This window comes from Rhinoderma darwinii, chromosome 11 (genome assembly GCF_050947455.1).
Source record: "Rhinoderma darwinii isolate aRhiDar2 chromosome 11, aRhiDar2.hap1, whole genome shotgun sequence".
In the NCBI taxonomy this organism is placed as follows: domain Eukaryota; kingdom Metazoa; phylum Chordata; class Amphibia; order Anura; family Rhinodermatidae; genus Rhinoderma; species Rhinoderma darwinii.
Window position 1 is genome coordinate 37,842,762 of NC_134697.1, and position 24,932 is coordinate 37,867,693.

The following is a 24,932-nucleotide window of genomic DNA, read 5'->3' on the forward strand; positions in this document are numbered from 1 at the left end:
ACACATTTATGGACATCCACTGGTGCAATGGTAATGCCGTCACTGGCAATAAATAGGGGGCATATTATAATAAACTCGCTTTATGAGTGTGAGTGATATGATAATAACTTTCAGAGCGGTGGAGACTTCCAAATTCTATAACATTGCCATCAGCAGAATACAGACAGCTGTTGTATTCCTATATCCCCCCCCCCCCCCCGCCGCTATATGGAGGTGATAATACTAAACTAGGAGACGGTTAGTTCAGAAATTTCCTGCTGTATTTTCATCGGTTGAACAAACACGAACCATTCACTTTAATGCGCTAAAGTTACATTTGCACTTCAGTCCCTTGCTGGAAAACTGCTAATCCATAAGAATTTTGCAAGCATTGAATTCTTCTCACTTCCAGAGACAAGAGGATTTCAGACACACTCCTCCTCACCCTGCTGCTGTAGACAGCCCAAACCTAATTGTTTATTGTCTCAGAACTGTATGTTCTCTCTCCAAACTCCACAAGCAGCCAATGGAGAAGTGAAATTTCACATTAATACCAGACAAGCGTGGCGTGAGTTGGTCTGGAAGGTACCGCAATTGTAACGGGGATTCACCAAGGAAAATTGTCTTCATATTTCTCTATCATGCCAGTCTAGTGAACGAACATGTGAGACAAATCCTCCTCCTGCTGCCATTATATGCACATTGCGTTTGTTGTATAACAATGCATGTCCTTGTGTAATGTTCATATCCACAGTAATGATTTACCTATGTTATATACAATGTAAGGCTTTATTCACATGCAGCAGATTCATTGCAGTGATAATATATTCAACAAATCTGTCGCATGTGAACATACCCACAAGGTATGTTCACACAGGGCGGATTAGCTGCGGATTTTCTGCAACAGATTTCATTGTGGAAATCTGCATTGTATTACAGGGTATGTTCACACGGCTTATTTAAAAAAATCGGAAGCAGAATGCCTCCAAACATCTGCCCATTGATTCCAATGAGAAATACGGTGTTCTGTTCCAACGTAAAAAAACGCCAACGAAAAAGAAGTGCATGTCCCTTCTTGAGCCGTTTTTGGAGCCATTTTTCATAGACTCTATAGAAAAACAGCTCCAAAAACGGCCGTAAAAAACGCTGCGAAAAACGCGAGTTGCTAAAAAAAATGGCTGAAAATCAGGAGCTGTTTTCCCTTGAAAACAGCCCCGTATTTTCAGCCATTTTTGAGTTTGCGTGTGCACATACCAGATGAGATTTGAATAAATCTCATCCATGCGCTACACAAAAAATCAGCTGAGAAAACATTCATAAATTGACCTGCAGTGCTCTTTTGTTGTGGGATATTGGCTATTGAATTCAATGGTGAGGTAAAACCCACAGCAAATAGCAAATGTTTAGATTTTTGAGGCAGAAAGCTGCGATTCCGCAAAAAAAAACTCCCCAAAAAAGTCCTTTTTTTGTTTAACCCCTTCCTGACATCTGCTGTGTATATACGCCGCACGTCGGGTGGAGGAATATGGAGCTGACTCACGGGCTGAGCCGGCTCCATAGAACGAGCGTGTCGGCTGTATCTTACAGACGTCACTACAGCATACCTCTCAACCGTCCCATATTCGGGACAGTCCTGGATTCCGGGCGGTGTCCCGTTGCTCCAGGTGGCCTGTAGTATATCCTGGTGTCAACTGTATCTGCGCCCTCAGGACGCAGCTATAGTTGAATCTAATGCTGGAGCAAGGAACTGTTAGCTCCCTGCTACAGCATTAGTACAGAGCGGAGGAGGAGAGGGAGCTCCCCCACTCGTCGAGGACTCCGTGGGCACAGCGCTACTTTAAGCACTGAGCTCAGGGAAGCCTCAAGGTGCGACGTTCTGGCCAGGGATTCCTCTCCATATATGGACAGTGACGTCAAGGGCTACTCCTGGAACCGAATCCCCCACAGAGCATTGCCGACGCTCTTAACGGGGAATCCTCTCCTAGAGGGAACCCCTGACTTCACTGTCCATATATGGATAATGACGTCAGGCTCTACTCCTGATTCGGTAACCCGGCCATGGCGTTGCCGGCACTCTGACTGGGGATTTCGCTCCTAGAGGAAACTCCTGACGTCACTGTTCATATATAAACAGTAACGTCAGGGCCTTCTCCTGGAGCAGAATCCCCAGCCAGAGTCTTGCCAGCATTATACTGTGTGGGGGCAGCTATAGGGGCATTATACCGAGTGGGGGTTCTATGGGGGCATTATACAGAGGGGATGCACTATGGGAGCATGATAGTGTGTGGGCTGAACCGGGTGTGCATGGGCGGGTATTGGGCAGGGTTAGAGGCGTGTTGTCCGTCTTTGCGATACTTGAAAGTTGGGAGGTATGACTTCAGTGTAACGAGCGTGATCCCGCTCATTTAACCCCTTAAATGCCGCTGTCGATAGCGACCGCAGCATTTAAGTGGTTAGAAACAGGGGGCGGCCCCTTGTAACACTGCCATGGCCCCCCGTGACGCGATCATGGGGTGCCACATATTGGCATGATGATTGGCATGGCAGTCTGGGGGCCTGATCTTTCCGGCAAGAGTGCCAGTATAACGATGTATTGCAGTATATCATACAAGCGATCCAACGATCTCTGGTTCAAGTGATATTAAAAGTTTAAAAAAAAAAAACCTTTTCCCATTTTCCCCCAAGCACAATGTAAATTTTTTTTAAAAAAAAATGAACATGACTGGTATAGCCGCATCCGTAAAGTTCCAAACTATTACAAGATATCATTATTTAGTCTGCACGGTGAACGCCATAAAAATAATTTAAATTAGGGAAGGGGTTAAAGTGAATACCAAAGCCAATACTTACCCCCTGGGCCTTGTTATAGCGACACGATCCTCTATTCTCCGTGCAGCCCTCTCTCCTGGGATGACATTTTATCCCATGTGACTTCTGCAGCCAATTACAGGTTGCAGTTGAATCACAGGAGGCCGAGCTGCATGGAGAACAGAGGGACGCATCGCTATGACAATGCCCGGGGGGTAAATATTAACTTTTTTTTCCAGCACTGTTTTCTGCAACGGAGATTCCGCTCGAAAATTTGCCCCACAATTTGGTGCAGTTTTTCAGGCCAGAATTCCCTGTGGGTTCTAGGAGGTATACACTGCGTACTTTTATGCAGCATATCCGACTTGTGGGAACATATCCTTAGGCTGGAATCTGTGGCTGAATCCTGCTGTAAAGTTCTGCACCAGATTGGGCCCTAATATCTACCCAAGTTTGCCCGGTGCTGATGCCGGACTTGTTTGCCAAGTCCTCTTACTTACATGAATATACTCGTACAGGGTGCATAAAAAGTGAAAAAATGCAAATGCCATAATACCCAAAAAAACAACCCTTCCACGTTTTTTTTTTAACCATACATAGAAATATACACAGTTCTGTTATTTTCAGTAATGCAAGGTAGTTTCTCTTTGTAAGAGGAATTATTGTATTATTCCTAGGAAAACTATATGTACAAGGCCGTAATTTCTTGTCTGGCTGCCCCAAGGCCAAGTAGTGGCTTGACAAGGCTCCCATGTGAGGAAATAACTGAATTCCAGCACAATGTGTTACGTTCTGCTACAGATGCCATTGGATTAACAATTATAATTGGAAAAGACATTTATGATTAGATTTGGCATCTAAAATATGGCGTTTTCTATAGAAGTAATATGCCACAAGGGTGTACTGGCCGTCACGTGACAACATATGACGAGAATGCCCTGTAGATCACAGAATATTACCCTTGAAGGTACAAAGAGTGGATTCCCAAGTGGTGTTTGTGAATAAAGTCTGGCATACATCAAATATTTCATCCCTAAAAAAAGTGTGTCTTTTTTTTTACCTTTCAAAAATAACTAGACACATGAGGCGGCCATTTCTTTTTAGCTTTCACGTTCATTCACCACCATATCCATATTCTGTGCAAATAATTTTTGTCTACATATTTTCAAAAGAGGTGTATTCAGGGGTGTATTCAGACGTTGCGGTTGAGGTGTGGTTAAAACCGTATCAGAAAACGCATCCGAAAATCGCATGTTTTTACAGTGATTTCAAGCGATGTGGTTGCATTTTTGTTTTTTTTACCACAACTGCATTGAAAACCGCATCAAATCATGGTAAAACGAATGCGGTTTTCAGATCCGTTTTTTATGCGGGTTTAACCACACTTTAACGACAACTTCTGAATAAACCCTAAGGCTACATGCAGATGTTGCGTCATTTGGTGCAGAAAATCTGCATCAAAACCGCAGGTATATGCAGGTAATTCCGCGGGTTAAATCTGCACCTAAGGGCAGCGTCCGTAACGGCAGCGTTCACACGGCAGCGTCCGTAACGGCTGAAATTACGGGGATGTTTTCAGGAGAAAACATCCCCATAATTTCAGCCGTAACGGCATGTGCAGGCACTTGAACGCCGCGTCCATTACGGACGTAATTGGCGCTGCTTTTCATTGGAGTCAATGAATAACGGCTCCAATTACGCCCCAAGAAGTGACTGGTCACTTCTTTGACGCGGGCGTCTATTTACACGCCGTCTTTTGACAGCGGCGCGTAAATATACGCCTCGTGTGAACAGACAAACGTCAGCCCATTGCTTTCAATGGGCAAATGTTTGTCAACGCTATCGAGGCGCATTTTTCGGACGTAATTCGGGCCAAAAACGCCCGAATTACGTCCGTAATTAGTGTGTGTGAACATACCCTAATAGTGCGGTTTTTTATGCGTTTTTAGAAGTATGTGCAGTTTTGTGCTGCGGATTTTGAGTTTTTTTCAATATAAACTTGTCACATACAATTCGCAGGCAGTAACGCAAGATAAATTGACATACTGTGGATTTTAAAATATGTACCGCAGGTCAATGTATGTGCGGAAAAATTCTGGAAGGTGTAGATGAGATTACTGGAAATCTCTTTTATTACTTTGCTGGTACTGCATCACGCTGCGGATTTGCAATGGGAAAATGTGTTGCAAATCCACACATATGACGCGTCGTGTGCATTTGTCGTACGGGTGTATTCACATGGTGCGGTTTTGTCGCATTTGTTTGCATTGCAGCTGAAAACCACACGGAAACCGCGGCAAAGACGCATGCGTTTCTTCGGTGTGGTTTTTCGGCCGCACGGCCAAACCGCAACGTATGTTTACAGCCGAAGGCCGGGATCGCACACACACAGTTTTGATGCAGTTGTTGGCTCAGTTTTTTGAGCCAAAGCCAGAAGTGGATCCAAACCGAAGGAAAGGTATAAAGAAAAGTCTCATGCATCTCCTTTCTTTTGTGTCCACTTCTGTGTTTGGCTAAAAAAATGGATCTAAAATCTGCATCAAAACTGTGTGTGTGTGTGATGTTGGCCTTACAAAAACATCCATCCATAGCCCCAGTTAGCCCCGGGCTTCACGGCGATAATGCGTTTTTTATTCCCCTTTAATTTAACTGCTAAAATAAGAAAACTGCAGCTGAGGTGAAGTGATCAGTGAATCAGATCCAACTCCCCAGCTGCAGCCCAAAGTCACAATCAGCTGCTCGGCTTCCTGTCAGTGAGGAGGTGAAGAGATCCGTCCAGCTTCATATACCCTAATAATTGGTAAGATATAAATATGAACATTCAGGGGAAATCTATACCGGCGGAGTTAGGGTATGTTCACACGCAGTGACCAAAAACCTCTGAAAATAAGGAGCTGTTTTCGGGCGAAAACAGCTCCTGATTTTTAGCAGTTTTTGTAGCAACTCGCGTTTTTCACGGCGTATTTTACGGCCGTTATTGGAGCTGTTTATCAATGGAGTCAATGAAATACGGCTCCAAAAACGTCCCAAGAAGTGACATGCACGTCTTTTTCGCGGGCGTCTTATTACGCGCCGTCTTTTGACAGCGACGCGTAAAATTACACCTCGTGGGAACAGAACATCCTAAAACCCATTGCAAGCAATGGGCAGATGTTTGTAGGCGTAATGGAGCCGTTTTTTCAGGCATAATTCGAGGCATAAAATGTCCGAGTTAGGTCTGAAAACGCTGCGTGTGAACATACCCTTATTCATAGCAACCAGATTGCTGCTCTCATGCTTGTAGAGTAGGTTGTATAATAAGGGAACATTCGCTGCGGTAATACTGCATGTATTTTGTGTGATGTGGTCTTACTGCAATCGTGGTCAAAATGACATATTAATCCGAGTTTACCAAAAACAGATCTAGGTGGCAGTAAGTTTGTTGATCAGTTATCAAATTCTTATGTAGAACACAAACAGAAAAAATGGGACATAAAGATCATCAAAACCACAAAAAAGGCCATACTCACTAGGTAGGTGGGTGGGTGAAAACCCGTTCCCATCAGGACGCAGACGGGTCAAAGAATGCTGCAGAAGGAGTGTGCATTAAGTAGTGATAGCCCCTCCCACTAGTCTTGAGGGGAGTGGCGGACTAAGTGCTCAAAGGTGTGCGATAAATGAGTGTCAGTGTAGTGCTAGGGTGTGAATGGATGGTAAAAAATAAATATGTATGTATGAAAGTGTGTAATAATGTAATAAAAATAAATAAATAAATAAATGTGATAAATAGGGGTCAGTGCTGTGAATAGTACATGGGGTGTCAGTACTATGTGTAATACGTGGAGGGATAATGTGCTGGTCGTCAGGCATGGCGTATCTTGCCGAATAACAGCCTATTTGTAACGCCGCTAGTGTTAGCTAAAGCGGGCTGCTCTGCATTCCAAACCAAACGCCAGCACATCATGCCCTCCCAGCATATAAGACCCGGCTGCGTCCTGAAAAAAAGTGTAGTATACGTAGTAAGAAATATCCATGAAACATGGGGTATTAGTTGTTATTTTGGCCAAAATACGCAAAGCTCGCAACCCAACGTCAAGGGTCCCCAGTGCCTTGCGAGTCCCTAACCAGAACTTTTCGTTCCTAATTTAAAAACACAAACAGAAAAAATGGGACATAAAGATCATCAAAACCACAAAAAAGGCCATACTCACTAGGTAGGTGGGTGGGTGAAAACCCGTTCCCATCAGGACGCAGACGGGTCAAAGAATGCTGCAGAAGGAGTGTGCATTAAGTAGTGATAGCCCCTCCCACTAGTCTTGAGGGGAGTGGCGGACTAAGTGCTCAAAGGTGTGCGATAAATGAGTGTCAGTGTAGTGCTAGGGTGTGAATGGATGGTAAAAAATAAATATGTATGTATGAAAGTGTGTAATAATGTAATAAAAATAAATAAATAAATAAATAAATGTGATAAATAGGGGTCAGTGCTGTGAATAGTACATGGGGTGTCAGTACTATGTGTAATACGTGGAGGGATAATGTGCTGGTCGTCAGGCATGGCGTATCTTGCCGAATAACAGCCTATTTGTAACGCCGCTAGTGTTAGCTAAAGCGGGCTGCTCTGCATTCCAAACCAAACGCCAGCACATCATGCCCTCCCAGCATATAAGACCCGGCTGCGTCCTGAAAAAAAGTGTAGTATACGTAGTAAGAAATATCCATGAAACATGGGGTATTAGTTGTTATTTTGGCCAAAATACGCAAAGCTCGCAACCCAACGTCAAGGGTCCCCAGTGCCTTGCGAGTCCCTAACCAGAACTTTTCGTTCCTAATTTAAAAACACAAACAGAAAAAATGGGACATAAAGATCATCAAAACCACAAAAAAGGCCATACTCACTAGGTAGGTGGGTGGGTGAAAACCCGTTCCCATCAGGACGCAGACGGGTCAAAGAATGCTGCAGAAGGAGTGTGCATTAAGTAGTGATAGCCCCTCCCACTAGTCTTGAGGGGAGTGGCGGACTAAGTGCTCAAAGGTGTGCGATAAATGAGTGTCAGTGTAGTGCTAGGGTGTGAATGGATGGTAAAAAATAAATATGTATGTATGAAAGTGTGTAATAATGTAATAAAAATAAATAAATAAATAAATGTGATAAATAGGGGTCAGTGCTGTGAATAGTACATGGGGTGTCAGTACTATGTGTAATACGTGGAGGGATAATGTGCTGGTCGTCAGGCATGGCGTATCTTGCCGAATAACAGCCTATTTGTAACGCCGCTAGTGTTAGCTAAAGCGGGCTGCTCTGCATTCCAAACCAAACGCCAGCACATCATGCCCTCCCAGCATATAAGACCCGGCTGCGTCCTGAAAAAAAGTGTAGTATACGTAGTAAGAAATATCCATGAAACATGGGGTATTAGTTGTTATTTTGGCCAAAATACGCAAAGCTCGCAACCCAACGTCAAGGGTCCCCAGTGCCTTGCGAGTCCCTAACCAGAACTTTTCGTTCCTAATTTAAAAACACAAACAGAAAAAATGGGACATAAAGATCAAAACCACAAAAAAGGCCATACTCACTAGGTAGGTGGGTGGGTGAAAACCCGTTCCCATCAGGACGCAGACGGGTCAAAGAATGCTGCAGAAGGAGTGTGCATTAAGTAGTGATAGCCCCTCCCACTAGTCTTGAGGGGAGTGGCGGACTAAGTGCTCAAAGGTGTGCGATAAATGAGTGTCAGTGTAGTGCTAGGGTGTGAATGGATGGTAAAAAATAAATATGTATGTATGAAAGTGTGTAATAATGTAATAAAAATAAATAAATAAATAAATGTGATAAATAGGGGTCAGTGCTGTGAATAGTACATGGGGTGTCAGTACTATGTGTAATACGTGGAGGGATAATGTGCTGGTCGTCAGGCATGGCGTATCTTGCCGAATAACAGCCTATTTGTAACGCCGCTAGTGTTAGCTAAAGCGGGCTGCTCTGCATTCCAAACCAAACGCCAGCACATCATGCCCTCCCAGCATATAAGACCCGGCTGCGTCCTGAAAAAAAGTGTAGTATACGTAGTAAGAAATATCCATGAAACATGGGGTATTAGTTGTTATTTTGGCCAAAATACGCAAAGCTCGCAACCCAACGTCAAGGGTCCCCAGTGCCTTGCGAGTCCCTAACCAGAACTTTTCGTTCCTAATTTAAAAACACAAACAGAAAAAATGGGACATAAAGATCATCAAAACCACAAAAAAGGCCATACTCACTAGGTAGGTGGGTGGGTGAAAACCCGTTCCCATCAGGACGCAGACGGGTCAAAGAATGCTGCAGAAGGAGTGTGCATTAAGTAGTGATAGCCACTCCCACTAGTCTTGAGGGGAGTGGCGGACTAAGTGCTCAAAGGTGTGCGATAAATGAGTGTCAGTGTAGTGCTAGGGTGTGAATGGATGGTAAAAAATAAATATGTATGTATGAAAGTGTGTAATAATGTAATAAAAATAAATAAATAAATAAATGTGATAAATAGGGGTCAGTGCTGTGAATAGTACATGGGGTGTCAGTACTATGTGTAATACGTGGAGGGATAATGTGCTGGTCGTCAGGCATGGCGTATCTTGCCGAATAACAGCCTATTTGTAACGCCGCTAGTGTTAGCTAAAGCGGGCTGCTCTGCATTCCAAACCAAACGCCAGCACATCATGCCCTCCCAGCATATAAGACCCGGCTGCGTCCTGAAAAAAAGTGTAGTATACGTAGTAAGAAATATCCATGAAACATGGGGTATTAGTTGTTATTTTGGCCAAAATACGCAAAGCTCGCAACCCAACGTCAAGGGTCCCCAGTGCCTTGCGAGTCCCTAACCAGAACTTTTCGTTCCTAATTTAAAAACACAAACAGAAAAAATGGGACATAAAGATCATCAAAACCACAAAAAAGGCCATACTCACTAGGTAGGTGGGTGGGTGAAAACCCGTTCCCATCAGGACGCAGACGGGTCAAAGAATGCTGCAGAAGGAGTGTGCATTAAGTAGTGATAGTAGGGCTATCACTACTTAATGCACACTCCTTCTGCAGCATTCTTTGACCCGTCTGCGTCCTGATGGGAACGGGTTTTCACCCACCCACCTACCTAGTGAGTATGGCCTTTTTTGTGGTTTTGAAATTCTTATGTAGCCGTGACGACCGCTCTCAGCATGACAGTTTGTACAGAGATTCCGTAGCGGAATGGCAGTGAAAAACGCGGAAAATCCGCAGCTGCACATAAACTTTGCTATAATCATTGCTTCACATTAAATCCACTGTGGAAAATCTGCAGCATTTCTGCAGCAATATGGATTTCCGCTTTTAGATTTGTGGAAACAGGTGGGAATTTTATACTTTTTTATAAACTTGTCAGATACAATTCTGAGACAAACGCAAGATAAATTGTCACGCTGCAGGTTTTAAAAACTGCAACGCAGGTCAATTTACCTGCAGATGAGATTACTTGAAATCTCATTTTATTTTCTGGTACGGTTTTACTGCTGCACATAATACGCATGGTGTGCATGTGGCTTGAGTTCTCCTTGAAGCCATGTCCTTCACCTGTAATATCTGCAGGGACCAAATCTGTGAATCCAAATCACTTCGATTCGTGATAAAACGCATGAGGTTTTCACAGCAATTAAGAAGCGCATGAAAATCGCTGCAAAACTGCAGTAAAAAAACAATCAAAACACCCTGTGGAATCTCAGTCTAAGGCCTCATGCACATGACCGTAAGGATTTTTACTGTCCGCAAATACGGATCCGCAAATATGGATGCACATTTGCAGCCGTCGGCAACTGCGGAAGCGCCCACAGACTTCTATGGGCGAGTCAATGCCGCAATTGCGGACAAGAATAGGACATGTTCTATATTTTGCGGATCGTTTCTACGGCCCAGACACACATCCGTAAATATACAGAAGGGTGTCCGTGGTCTATAGAAATGATTGGGTCTGCAAATTTTATTCGTAATTACCTGATCCGCTATTACGGATGAAAACTACGGTCCCGTGCATGGCGCCTAAGGCCGGGTTCCCACACCGCATAAACGCGGCAGAATATCTACAACGGACTTCTGTGTGGAAGTTCCACAGCATGTACGGTAGTAGCAAAGTGAATGAGATTTTGCAAATGTAAGGGTATGTTCACACGCAGAGTTTTCAGATGTAATTCGGGCGTTTTACAGCTCGAATTACTCCTGAAAAAACGCCCCTAATACGCCTACAAACATCTGCCCATTGCTTTTGGGCAGATGTTCTGTTCCCATGAGCCTTTATTTTATGCGTCACTATCAAAATACGGCACGTAAAATGACGGCTCGTCAAAAGAAGTGCAGGTCACTTCTTGGGACGTTTTTGGAGGCGTTTTTCATTGACTCCATTGAAAAACAGCTCCAAAAACGGCTGTGAAAAACGCGAGTTGTTAAAAAAACGTCTGAAAATTAGGAGCTGTTTTCGCCTGGAAACCGCTCCGTATTTTCAGATGTTTTTGCTCACTGCGTGTGAACATACCCTACGCCTCACGCTGCAAAAACAAAATGCAGAAAAGTCATGTGGAAAGTGTTCTGCGGTGCGACTTTCAAATCAGCAGCATCTTAATTTATGCTGCGTATTCTGTGTGGAGACGCTACTTGTTTGGCTCATAGACTTCAATGGAGAGCATAAATTCTGCTCTAAAATACGCAAGCTGCGTTTTGTACAGCGTTTACGCAGTGGAAATCCACAGGTTTACTATAATCAATGCTTGACACTAAATTTGCTGCGCAAAAACACATAATTTGCTGCGGATTTCTATGACCAAATTACCTGAGGTTTTCCGTTGTAGAAAATCTGCAGCGTCTTCTGCCTGTGGGAACATACCCTTAGGCTAAACTATAGAAACAAGTCATTTAGTCAAATGAAGTCAGTTTATGACCTTATGCTAGCTAAGTATTTAATAGTCTCATTGTTTGCTGCCGGGAGCAGAAGTCAATTGTAAGCTCCCTGTCCATTAGTAGACAGGGCTGTAGAGTTGTGTTTTCACTTGTCAGGGTTTTAGAAATTCAACTATGGTGTGCTGAATAAGGCTAATGATCCGCAATGCGATTTCGTCACCCCTGACTTAAAATGACGTCATTACTGCAAACTCAATGGGGCAGATTCACTAAGCTGTGTAAGAGCGTGTGATCTTAGACCAGGCAGTCGGAAGATGCACCAAATTTATCACAGAGGTGCATGCTGTATGATACATTTGGTGCATCTGGCTGGACATGCTAGACGCTTTTCTCGTTATACCAACTTTGATTTTGCCTACTTTGCGACAGAATTTTGTGCCAGATCTTTGGCACATTTGGGGGAAATTTTCACATTTTAAGCCACGTCCCCGTTTCATAATTTATTTTTATTTTTTTCAAGGCCTTATTCACATGAACGTGTCCGTTTTACGCGCGCAAAAAACGATGCACTTTGCGCGCGCAAAAGTTCAGTGTGGCATCAGTATGTGGTGCATGCCTGCGTGACTTCCACGCATATGGCAGCATGGTGACACTCTGTTTTTATGTTTACAAACATAAAAGCAGGAGGTGCTTTTCTTGTTTCATTCATTCATCTTACTACTGTAGCGCGAATCACGCGCGGCACACAGAGGTTTTTCACGCACCCATTGACTTCAATGGGTGCGTGATGCGCGAAAAACAGCCAAGTATAGGACATGTCGTGAGTTTTATGCAGCGCACATACGCTGTGTGAAAATCACGGACTGTCTGAATTCCGTAAATTCACTAACATAGGTCCGTGCGACGCGCGTGATTTTCACGCGCGTAGCACGACTTAATATACGTTCATGTGAATAAGGCCTCCGTGTCTGGGGAGTTGCAAACATCTGTTCTAAACTAAAATGTGCCAAATTATATTACATTATTTGACACATTTCAAGTGCGCATATTAGTCCATCTACCCAAATATTTCTCTATGGGGGATAAAGTTGTGATAATCAAAGGATTCCAATATGGTCTGAATTCTTGCAATTGTCGCAATTCTTGCACTTGTGACATTTTTTGGAACATCTTTTCTTAGAACTCTGAGTTGTGCCATTCCTCTGTTATTCCTCCAAAAATACTTGCATTCCCCATGAAATCACAATTCTGGAACATCTTTTCTTAGAACTCTGCATTGTCCAATTTCCTTTGTTATTCCTCCAAAAATGTACGAATAAAATGACAGCTGGGTGTAAGATCTAAGCACCTTAAAAATTCCAGCTCATATAATGATGCAGAAAACTTTTCCAGTTATTCTAGGACCTCTAGAAAGAGGGCATATGGAGGGGAGAGAGCTGGCACAGGAGGTACAACTCAGCCCAAGTAAGCAGTTTTGCAGCCCCTGAGGCTGGGTTCACACGACCTATTTTCAGACGTATACGAGGCGTTTTTTGCCTCGTTTTACGTCTGAAAATACGTCTCAAATACGTTGTCAAACATCTGCCCATTACTTTCTATGGGTATAACGCTGTATAACACGGCAATTACGACGCGTAAAATTACGCCTCGTAAAAAGAAGTGCAGGACACTTCTTTGGACGTTTTTGGAGCTGTTTTCTCATAGACTCCAATGAAAACAGCTCCAAAACCGCCGTGAAAAATGCGAGTTGCTCAAAAAACGTCTGAAAATCAGGGGCTGTTTTCCCTTGAAAACAGCTCTGTATTTTCAGACGTTTTTGGTCACTACGTGTGCACATACCCTGACTCCCAGAAACTTGGATGGGCTGTTTAGCAATTGCAAATGTTTTGAGAAACTTTTACCCATTGGTAGAAGAAATAAAAGCCGCAAAATGCTGATCTGTTCTCCATATACTATAATTAATTTATAATATACCTATCGGCAAGGACCCTTCAACCTCCTAACACTAGAACGGTGATGTGGTGACGGTTTTGTGTATGATATTGTGGATGTTCTTTGACCTCACATCGGCTATCTTGTTCTGTTCCAGACCATATATGTATACATGTACTGTTGCCTGTCCAATCTGACCACATTTTCATCTTGTGCAGCCTGGAGCAGAGCCACAGCGGAAGAAAATACAGAAAAACAGCGTAGATCGAGTTACCCGCAGGCAGTCCTAAGGCAGCCGAGAAAACTTGGTACAAGGTTTGTACTAGAACAATGAAAGTCTTTTAAACCACCACTTCCTCATCTTCTGTTAAAACGTAGTATGAATGAAACACAATATTTTTTTTATCATTTGCTGTCGTTCCTGGGCAAAACTAGTAAAGGAACCTCTTCCGTGTGGCTGAGTGGAAGATTTTAGCAACATTCTGGACACTATACAGAGCCCTATATTTCACATGGGATTATTATGATTTTTAAACAGTAGGATGATTCTCCAGACTGACGTATCATCCCATAATTCTCTCATAGCAAGGTTGCTTACCATTATATTGCTGGAATAGTAATATAGGGTTAAATTTCATCTTGTCTATCCATTAAGCGGATAATTTAAGATGGTCTTTCATCTGGATCCAATCTCATAAGCTGCAGTCTGTAACTTTTACATTTCTCCGACCGCTCTATAGTAGGTCATGTCGCATTGGCTTGCCAAATGGAATAATAGGAAATGTCCGCAATGATTTTAGGGCCTTATTCACGCGAGTGTGTCCAATTTGCGTCCGCAAATAAGGGCAGTTTTTTCACTGAAATGGTACTGAGCTGCAATACAAGAGATAGCGCATGGATAAATATAGTGGTTGAAGCCACGGAGGTTATTTTCGTGATCGGTGGGTGTTTCAACAGTCGAACCTGCACCAGTCACACGATAATGACGTAGCAGGAATATTGCTTCATTTACTATTCGTAAATTATTCCTTAAAAAAATGCCACATGTTAATGTAGAATCTTGTCCAGTCATCAGTTCACTGCTGGTCTTACTTTCCAAACCTCTGGCGATCAGCTGTTCTTGCCGGGGGAAGCTGTGTCTAACCATACATTACCCCTGCAGCAACTGCTGTGACCGATGCCGACAGGTGGTAGACTTACCGGGATTGGCATAGGCTAGACCACGCAGCGGAGTCTAAGCGATTATCCGTTCTCAAACTCCTCACAGAGGTATGCACTTTTTCTGAGGGAATCGCCAGGTCGCTATTCCAGAATAGTCACCGTTGACAACAGCTGATGTGAAGTCAGGCTGGAGTACAGTACGAAGACGAGAGATAGAGACGTAGTCGTACATAAGCTGGGGCTGGTAGAATACGTGCAGGACAAATTAGCGGATATTCGGAATTGCAGAACACCATTGTAGCTGACTGGCACCAAATGGATATATTGCTCAGAAACGGGAGAGTCCCATACAGCCTTAAATAGATGGACACAGTCTGCCAGAGTGAGCGACGATCCTTGTGAGCCCTGGCTTATTGTGGTGGGTCTTGAACGGGGGTCCCCACCTTGATGAGAAGCCTAATAGGGCATATGGATAGGGGTTCTTGTCGTGACACACTGCAAGTAGCTCCCATTGAGATATTTAATAATGTATTCATGTGAAAAAGATTTTTTGCTTCTTCCCTGTTTTTTTTGCGTAGCAGGATTTTATTAAATATACTCCATGATGCGTGAGTAAAAGTAGATGTGAAATTAACCAGAGTAGGGGGCTCTCCTCACCCCCAGTCATCTTTATCTGCAGTGAGCTCTGATTCTTGTGAGAACCGCTTTTCTGAGCTTTTAATAATGTGTCATATTCTTTGTTTATAGAAGTGCCTCTCAGCTTGAGATGTCGAAATCCACTTTATACTATAAATCATTTCAATATGTTGAGGGTCTGCAAATGTATGGAATCTGCCGACTTGTGAATTATATGGCTCGAGTGCAAAAAAAGCAACTTCCATAACCATGGTAATATTTCCCACTAAGGGAGATGAATATTTCAAGTCCAGTTGAGCTGTTTGCATAGTTGGTGTAGGTTCTTTCAATACAACAGTCAGTCAAAGGTGTTCAGTAAATCTATGGGGTTGAGTAGTCCGTATACTAGACAGAATGTATGAGCACCGTGAGATGAAAGATTCAGCAATTCTTTTCCTCATGTACTCCATATAAAAATAGGCACACAGAGTAACAGAATGGCTTCATAGGATATTAGGGGCTGTGTATTTATGATACATACAATAGGGATGCCAAGTGTGCTTGTATGCATGACCCCCCCCCCCCCCCATGATCAACACAATGAAGGGACCATTCAATGTTTACATAGGAATAGCAGCATATTCACTTTAATGGGACAAGCTGAGGCGCCAGGCACAGCCGCTTCATTGTGCTCATCGCTGGGGGCCTCGGAGGACAGACCAACACAATCATTAAGGATAGGCCATCAGTGTTAAGGTCCCAGAGAACTCCTTCAAATAGCAAATTTCTGATTTACTTCTATTATCGGCAATGCCCATTGTAAGTGTTTTTCTGGATTCATAGATGCATTCTCCATTGGAGGCTGTATTATGGAGGTACTCTCCCCTAGAAGCATTGCTAGTTCAGAGATGCAGGGACTCTGTGTGCCTCTGTACACATGGCTCTCTCTAGTATGCATGATGCCTTATTGATACGTGTAACGTCCGCGCCCGCAGACTCCTCTCATCCTGCCGACGCCTTCCTTCCCGGAGATGCCAGCATATGAGTTGTCCTGGACTGCAGTGACCACTAGGGTGCGCACACACGTGAGCTCAGTCCCGACCTTAAAGGGCTAGCGCGCACACATGTTTAGAATTGTCTAATCACCCTAGACTATATGAAGGGCCCTGCCCCTTCACTCATTGCCTGAGCATTGTTGTGCTTTCCTGGGTCAGTCCAGCAAATGCTCCCTTAGGGTATGTGCACACGGTAGCAGGCTTTTACGTCTGAAATGACAGACTGTTTTCAAGGAGAAAACTGCTGCCTCGTTTCAGCCGTAATTGCTCCTCCTCGCATTTTGCGAGGCTTCTTTGACAGCCGTAAATTTTGAGCTGTGCTTCATTGAGTTCAATGAAGAACGGCTCAAATTACGTCTGAAATAAGTGCCCTGCACTTCTTTTGACGAGGCTGTATCGTCGTTTGACAGCTGTCAAACGACGACGCGTAAATGACAGGTTGTCTGCACAATACGTCGGCAAACCCATTCAAATGAATGGGCAGATGTTTGCCGACGTATTGTAGCTCTATTTTCAGGCGTAAAACGATGCATAATACGCCTTGTTTACGCCTCAAAATAGGTCGTGTGAACCCAGCCTTAGTGTTTTCCTGTTCCCAGTGTTCCCATTCCTGCTATCTGTATCCCGTGCTACCTTGTTCCTGTGCCTTAAAAGAGTTGGAGTCGTGTTGGTTACACCATGCCTGGTGTCTGTTGCCAAGGTCCCATCTGAGCCTAGCCATCACTACTGTCTGTACTACCACAGGTACCCTTGCTTGCACTATAGACTTGGTACTTGGTACACGGTTTGGCCAGCTGCTATCCTGCTACGGCGGTATGGCCCAGTGGGTCCACATACCCACAGATCGTGACAATACACCAACGTGTAAAGGGAGCAGTGTCCAGAGATTTTGTTTTAGGAGTTCAAAGGACTTTCTGGGGCATTAGAGAACATATGTAAATTGACCTTTTGCAATGTTAATGTCAATGTATATAGATACTACAAGGAAGTCATTGCAGCAGTATGTGACAATTATGGGTGTCCCACCATATATTTCTCACTTATTTTGTGAGTGTCAACAAACAACCTTCAGGTTGGCAAAGCTACTTACCCACTACCTAGCACACTGCACCAATGCTATAACTAAGAGTTGTACTATATTACGATCTATCGATAACTAGACTTACATGGCCAGGGAGGATTTTTATTTGATGTCAGGATATCACTACTAAAGGAACTTTCTAGCTAGTAAAAGAAATGTCTAGAATTACTCATTGTCTAAGCCCCCATGCACACGACCGTGCATTTGCACCCGCAATTCTGGAAAGTATAGGGCACATTATATCCTATGGGCCAAAGCACACGACCGTGGTTATCAGAGCCCAGACCACAAAGAAAATAGAACATGTAATTTAACAGGCCGCATTTGCGGTCTGGGCTCATTAAACTCAATGCACTCTTGCGTGTGTGTACGGTCCGTGATTGCAGACGGCCCGCGGATGACACTCCTTGGGCAGTTCGTGCACACAGCTACGGTAGTCTGCATGAGGCCTAAGAGATAAACATATTCATGTGAGCTTGAAAGGACCCAGCAGGCTAGCACCGCTGATAATTGTGATCATTGGTTCAATTTTTCGGCTTTTCGGATATATGTATTTATGGACCAGGAACTATTAGAAATGGCAGGGCTGGTAAAATGTATACATTTATTCTGCAGCAAAAATCCATTGTAAGTAGAAAGTTAGTAGATGTTGATGCCTCGGTCTGTGGTTTCCAGCCATTCAGGAGCCGCAGACTCCAGCTAAATATTGTCTGACTCAGCGGAGTCGCTGGCTGATTTTCCTTTGAAGTCGAAGTATTATCTTGTGAGATCCTGTAACCTTGTGATTTTAGATTTTGCAATAATATTGCTGGATTCTTTATGTAACGTTTTTCGTAAAGTAGTTTATTATCATTCACCTCATCTAGCAAACTTACTGATAATCGCCGGCATCGCTAATCTCCTTATAGGTATTTATAGAGGCTCTGTCACCACATTATAAATGCCCTATCTCCTACATAAGGAGATCGGCGCTGTAATGTAGGTGACAACAGTGCTTTTTATTTAGAAAAACTATCTATTTTTACCACGTTAGGAGCGATTTTAGCTTTATTCGAATTCGTTTCTTAATGCCCAAGTGGGCGTGTTTTTACTTTAGACCAAGTGGCCGTTGTACAGAGGAGTGTATGACGCTAACCAATCAGCGTCATACACTTCTCTGCATTCATTTACTCCGCGCATAGTGACACTGCGTTGTTCGCTATGTGCTGTCTTATACTGATATATTAACGTTACTGAAGTGTTTAGACAGTGAGTAGACATTCCTTCCAGACAGGACGGGATGTCTATTCACAATCCCGGCACTTCACTAACGTTTCTGTGGTACTTACAGCAGAGCAAAGATTACGCTTGCTCTGCTGAAAGTCGGACAGAAACGTTAACGAAGTGCCGGGATTTTGAATAGACATCCCGTCCTGTCTGGAAGGAATGTCTACTCACTGTCTAAACACTTCAGTAACATTAATATGTCAGTATAAGACAGCACATAGCGAACAACGCAGTGTCACTATGCGCTGACTAAATGAATGGGGAGAAGTGCATGACGCTGATTGGTCACTGATTGGTCAGCGTCATACACTCCCCTGTACAACGCCCACTTGGTCTAAAGTAAAAACACGCCCACTTGGGCATTAAGAAACTAATTAGCATAAAGCTAAAATCGCTCCTAACGTGGTAAATATAGATTGTTTTTCTAAATAAAAAGCACTGCTGTCACCTACATTATAGCGCCGATCTCCTTATGTAGGAGATAGGGCACTTATAATGTGGTGACAGAGCCTCTTTTAAACCATTTGTAGGGATGTAAATCTCTCTCTCTCCTCTCCCCTCTCCCCTCTCTCCTCTCTCCTCTCTTCTCTCTCCTCTCTCCTCTATCCTCTCCCCTCTCTCCTCTCTCCTCTCTTCTCTCTCCTCTCTTCTCTCTTCTCTCTCCTCTCTCCTCTCTCCTCTCTCCTCTCTCCTCTCTCTCCTCTCTCTCCTCTCTCTCCTCTCTCTCCTCTCTCTCCTCTCTCTCCTCTCTCTCCTCTCTCTCCTCTCTCTCCTCTCTCTTCTCTCTCTTCTCTCTCTTCTCTCTCTTATGCAACTTGTGTATCAGTTCCTCACATTTTTTTGAGATTTCTGCTTGCTGCCAATAAGTAGTGGCTGAAAATGTGCTGTCCGCACAGTGCTGATTACTTAGTATTGGCGGTCTTACTACTAACGAGTAATGCAGCTGTGTGAGCAGCACAGTTTAAAGGGGTTCCCGGCTTTGGACAATCCCTACTTCTTAGAAGGCCTTGTCAATAAGCAAATCACAAAGTGTCCCCCTGCTGGAATCCCCAACAATCAGCTCTAACCTGTGGGGAACCCTGGCATCTAGTCCTAGCAAAAGGGCAGAAGTGCGGTATAACCAGTAGACCAAAATTAAGGTGCAAATAATGACATTGGGCATACTGAGGGACAATAACTAGGATTGGCACCCTGTCCAAGTGCTCCGCCATTCTGAAAAGTAGTGCGGGGTGCTCCATTATTCCTCAATATAACAATACTAGTTTTCACCTGATGAGAAAGTTGTGGAAAAATGTGAAACTCCACCCAGTTTTTAAGACACAATTTCAACAAGTTGCACGTGAAGCATAAGTGATGCAGGGATTTTGTAAACGTAGTGCTTGAATTGTGAAGTCACTTCTGTACACATTCGGTGACCTTTTGACAACATCCAATAGTACTGTACGTATATATACCAAGTACATCCACAGGACCATCAGTTTACCCAACATACCCTTTAAACGCTCTTGCAAGTACCACTCTGTAGACCTTTTAGGTGCCTTCCGATACCATGGCCCGTGTGCGACTGCCGCCTCTGCTCTCCCTTCAGCTACTCCCCAAATGTGTACATGGAGCCCACAATAGGGCACATAAAGTTCCTATGTATACTGTAATGTATTATCCCCTAGAATCCATACTGATAGGGGAAAATACTCCTGTAAATAAGGATGTGATGGAATATGCCACAATATTTTTTTTTCTTCTCTCTGATTCCGGATGAAGGGGAAACCCATACAACATGGATTTGTATTATGGCCTTGTACATGAGCCCACAGGGTTACATTGTTCCCTGAGGTTTATTATTGATCTGTTTCCATTTGTTATACCTGGCATGCTTGTCTTTGTATATTTATCAGTTTTCCATATTTGTATCTATCGTCCGCACATGTGCATTCTGCTCTCATCTCATTTTATTCTCTAAACAAGGATGGATTAGCCAAAGACATAAATACACCGGTTTTAACCACATTGTTGTGCCTTCTTGTGCCAAGGTTGTCCATAGACCCTGGATATTCTGTCAAACATTTGTTGTGACCCGTAGCAAGAGGAACATGTGTCTCCGCTGCAGGATAGTCAGGGGCAGACTGTTTGGTTCCCGCTCTGTGCTCAGTGACGGAGGACCCTCCATAGCTGTGCCAGTGAAAAAATCTCTAATTACAAACACATTGCCCTTGTTTAAGTTTCCAGGAATTTTCATCGACTCTGTGGTTAGAGAAAGACAAATACAGGGCGACATCTCCAACTGTGGTTTGCAGGAGAGATTGAGGCCTCAAATGGAACCTGAGAGCTGACTATTAACAATGCAGCGGAATACTCTGGCTCTGTATCCTGTGCATTAACCCTCTGCCTGCTCCACAAATTTGCTCTATTACTACATGTACAGTTCTTTCCATATATAGCACTGATAATTATATTTCTCATTGAGTTCTATGTGATTTGTTCCTGTACTAAAGCCATATAATCAAGATTCATGTACAACCATAGATCTAATAGTGTGCATTATTGTCAGAAATCTTCTAGTAGTCCGCTTTGCCGTTGCTGGGAGCTCCTGGGCCCCTAATGCAAAATCTGTAACGTGCCATTTATATTATTGGTGTATTAGTAATACTTTATATCTTGCCCCCCTCAAGCACCAGGACCTGTGTCGACTGCTACCTCTGCACCCCCTAAAGCTACGCCCATGGTATTCAGAGACCGTTAAAGAGTCTCTGTCACCACATTATAAGTGGCCTATATTGTACATGATGTGATCGGCCCTGTAATGTAGATTACAGCAGTGTTTTTTTATTTAGAAAAACGATCATTTTTTACGGAGTTATGACCTATTTTAGCTTTATGCTAATGAGTTTCTCAATGGACAACTGGGCGTGTTTTACTATATGACCAAATTCTCTCTTTACAGTTCTTTGAATTCCTGTGTTATGCACCGCCCCCCTCAGACACTGCACCAGGCATAACACAATGTAACCTGTTCGGTCTTGCATGTCCCTTTAAAGAGGCTCTGTCACCACATTATAAGTGGCCTATATTGTACATGATATGAGCGGCGCTGTAATGTAGATTACAGCAGTGTTTTTTATTTATAAAAACGAGTTATGACCTATATTAGCTTTATGCTTAATAGTTTCTCAATGGACAACTGGGCGTGTTTTACTTTTTGACCAAGTGGGCGTTGTGGAGAGAAGTGTATGACGCTGACCAATCAGCGTCATATACTTCTCTCCATTCATTTATACAGCACATAGCGATATAGCTATATCGCTATGTGCAGCCACATAAACACACTATAACGTTACTGCAGTGTCCTGACAATGAATATACATTACCTCCAGCCAGGACCGGATGTGTATTCAGAATCCTGATCTTGCCCTCTGCCCAAATGCTAAATGACAGAATCAGGATCACTTTCCTCAAGTAATATGCATGCCCATGATCCAGTCTGGATGGAATATTGTTGCGTATCAGGCTTATTGCCAGTTATATACACACATACCAGTATTTGACCAGTTTCTAGGCTGAGGTATTAATGCTGTTTTTACGAAATAATTTTAGCTTCCCCCTGTTAAGAATGTTGTACTTCATAAATTTACTACCACTAAATGTAAAAATCGTCTCCTGTCCGGAGTGTATGTGGATCCAGAAATCCATGCCTAAAGTTAACCTTATTGCTCATTGCATCCTGACAGATATCCATTTTTATTGATTCATGATAATTAAATAAATCTGGGGGAGTTTTTTTTTTATTTTTTTTATGAGAATTGCTAATTTGTAGCTAAGAGTCTAAGGCCACATTCACACGAGCGTATCAGATTCCCGCGCGTGAATCTGGTCCGTTATGCATCAGTGTGCTTTGCGAGTGGCATACGTTATTCACGCAATCGCAAAGCACATTTGTTTATTTTTATTATTTTCAACTGAATTGCTGCGCAAATCACGCAACCACACGGATACTGCATTGTTTTTTTCTGCGCTGCATTCTATCAGATCTTATATTTCCTACATCACATGAATGTACAAAGTGTTGAGTGTATATATAGACTACGATGGGGCAGATTTACTAAGACTGGTGTTTCATACATCAGTCTTTGCTTTCTGTGCTGCTAGAGTAAAAAACGACAGATTTAATAAGAGGAGCGCGCCTATTAATAAGTCTTTCGTATCTTTCCACTGGCCATGTGCCACAATTGTGGCATAACAATGCGACTGAGACCTGAGCATCTGGACTTTATATGTGCTGCAACACTCAACGTCCTGAGTGCTGCGTCGCATACAATTGTCCTGATGCTGCTCAGTGTCAGTACCAGTGGCGTAACTACTGCTGTATCAGCCGTAGCAGCTGCTACGGGGTCCGCGCCGCCCGCTGACACGGGCAACAGTTATGGCTGCTACAGTTGTAGCGGTGCCACAATAAATAGTATCTGCGTCATAGGAGGTATCTCCCTACTCTGGCATTTACTAGGCTACAGGCCACGTTCGGCCAGCAGCCTATCGGGCGCAGGCAGGGCCGGCGTTTGGGAGGGGCAATCTGGGGAATTGCTCAGGGCCCCCATCCAATAAGAGACCCCTCTCCGAGGAGGCCTGCGCCACCTGGCCCCTAACATTTATGCGTGGGATGGCCCCCTCAGTGCCCCCAGCCTAGTGGCATCGCTAGCACTGGAGGGGGCCCCCGTGCTGGCGACAGCCACATTCTCTTGGACACAGATACAATTGATTACTATAGGCTGTAGCCCACGTTAGGCCTGCAGCCCATAAGGCGTGATGACGTCAGTGCATCACGCTGGCCTGCGCAAACGTCCCGCCCGGAGGATGTGCAGCGTTCCGTCCATTGCGGGAACAGGGCAAGGTAAGTACAATATATATTATTTTTTTTTTAGGTGGGGCTGTGTGACACTATATACAAGGAAGGGGCGCTGTGTGGCACTATATACAAGGGAGGGGCACTGTGTGGCACTATATACAAGAGACGGGGTGCTGTGTGGCACTATTAACAAGGGAGGGGGTGCTGTGTGGCACTATTAACAAGGGAGGGGGTGCTGTGTGGCACTATTAACAAGGGAGGGGGTGCTGTGTGGCACTATTAACAAGGGAGGGGGTGCTGTGTGGCACTATTAACAAGGGAGGGGGTGCTGTGTGGCACTATTAACAAGGGAGGGGGTGCTGTGTGGCACTATATACAAGGAAGGGGGGCTTTGTGGCACTAAATACAACGGAGGGGGGCTTTGCGGCACTATATACAAGGGAGGGGGGCTGTGTGGCACTCTATACAAGGGGGGCTATGTGGCACTCTATACAAGAGGGGAGCTGTGTGGCAATACTAAGGAAGGGGCTGTGTGGCACTATTTACAAGTGGGAGGGCTGTGTGGCGCAATCTACAGGGGTCTGTGTGGCGGCACTATCTTCAAGGGAGGGGGGCTGTGTGGCATTATCTACAAGTGGGGTGTGACACTGTCTACAGGGTGGCTGTATGGCACAATCTACAGGGGGCATTATCTATGAGGGGGGCTGCGTGTGGCACCTAGGGGAGGGGGGCTTACTCAAAAGTTTGTTATGGGGCCCAGTCTTTCCTAGTTACGCCCCTGGTCAGAACCGTGTATGAGCCGTGGCTTGGAGTGAGAGCCAGAGGGGAGGAGCGGAGCAGTGAGTACATATTTTTCATTTTATTGTCCAATGGGGAATAGAGGGGGTAGTTTGATTGGGGGAGTGAGTAGTCTGATTGGGGAGGTAAAAAGCACGTGCCAGCACTGTGCCTCGACGTTGTTTTGCCACACACACGGAAATTTATACCAAAAGTCAAATCTGGCATAGAAGGGTTAATAAATGCCTCCTAATAGTTTTATTTGGAATACTCTACTGATTAAATGTTTCTTTTTTTTATTTATTTTTTGGTGGGTGTGCTGTCGCTGTTGATGGAGGCTCTTGAGCTTTTGTTACAAGATGCAGTGCTTGTGCTTACATAGAAAAATAATTTCTGCGGTGCCTATAGCGCCACATCTCAAGTCTCCCTGAAATTGGTTCTTAAAAGTAGAGTATGAGTAAAATGCTGTTTTGATGCCATGAAAAACTTCACGTGTGTCAGAAACACTATTGGGAAATAAGATGCATATTTTAGTAATCTATCTCACTTATTTTC

At 43.9% G+C, this 24,932-nt stretch overlaps 1 long non-coding RNA gene across 3 annotated transcripts in view; it reads left to right on the plus strand.

The window, feature by feature from the left end:
* Positions 1 to 24,932, plus strand: part of LOC142662878 (uncharacterized) — a 291,564-nt gene that overhangs the window by 6,302 nt on the left and 260,330 nt on the right. For 2 of the 3 annotated variants that reach the window (XR_012851023.1, XR_012851020.1), the window contains exon 2: positions 13,804 to 13,900. This is a non-coding gene — a long non-coding RNA (uncharacterized LOC142662878). Of the gene's footprint in view, positions 1 to 5,504; positions 5,588 to 13,803; positions 13,901 to 24,932 lie in introns of those variants that run through there. The other variant, XR_012851021.1, reaches the window with a different exon arrangement.